Source organism: Mus caroli, chromosome 6 (assembly GCF_900094665.2).
Source record: "Mus caroli chromosome 6, CAROLI_EIJ_v1.1, whole genome shotgun sequence".
NCBI classification, from domain to species: domain Eukaryota; kingdom Metazoa; phylum Chordata; class Mammalia; order Rodentia; family Muridae; genus Mus; species Mus caroli.
The window spans coordinates 114,468,294-114,469,307 of NC_034575.1; positions in this window are offsets into that span (position 1 = coordinate 114,468,294).

Here is a 1,014-nt window from a genome sequence, read left to right on the forward strand (position 1 = left end):
GTCCATTCCAGCACTCGAAAGGCAGCAGTGGTAGTTCAAAGCCAGTCTGGTCTACCTAGCAAGCTCCAGGCCAGCCAAGGCTACATAGAGAGACCTTGTCTCAAACCGGCTTCATGTTCACCGGTCTTTTGGATTTGTTGTTATTTCCAACGACGCCAAGNTTAGGACTCAGGCTAGCCCANCCCACAAGTCTCCCTCCTTGTGACATGACACGGGCCCAGCTGTGCACAGGGAGATTAAACACTGTGCCGAGACTTTAGGAATGGGTTAGTTTCANTTACTTAGGTAGTTAATCTGGTACCATGTGTTGTTCTNTCTCCCAGAGCTNGTCTTGCGTAGACATTAGCCATGAACTTTAGATCTCATCTCAGATTTGTGAGAACAGGAGGTAGGTACTAGTCCAGTATGGAAGGGACTCCAGACAGCAGCTCTCAGAATGCCCTTGCTGGAGGACACGGTCACCAGAAGAGAAAGCTCTGGCCCCTTGTTAGCTCTTTGCCTGCTGTCTCATGTGATTTTACTCATTTTTGGTGTTAGGGACAAAACACAGAGCTTTGTGTGTTAGGCAAATGCTCTACTTCTGAAATACANCTCCACCAACACTTATGGATTTTATTTATTTGTTTGTTTTTTGGTTTTTGTTTTGTTTTGTTTTTTGTTTTTGTTTTTGTTTTGTCAGAGTTTCTCTCTGTAGCCTTCAAAGTTCTGGAACTTTTCTGCCTCCAGAGTGCTGAGATCAAAGGTGTGCACTAACACTATCCAGTCAAATTATTTATTTGGGTTTTTTTCAAAACAGGGTTTCTCTGTATAGCCCTGGCTGTCCTGGAACTCACTCTGTAGACCAGGCTGACCTGGAACTCAGAAATCCACCTGCCTCTGCCTCCCAAGTGGAATTTTATTTATTTTTAATTTTTAAATTTATCTTTTATCTGTATGGGTGTTTTTACCTGCACGTATGTCTGTGTACTGTGTATGTGTAGTACCCGAGGAGGCCAGAAGAGGGCACTGGATCCT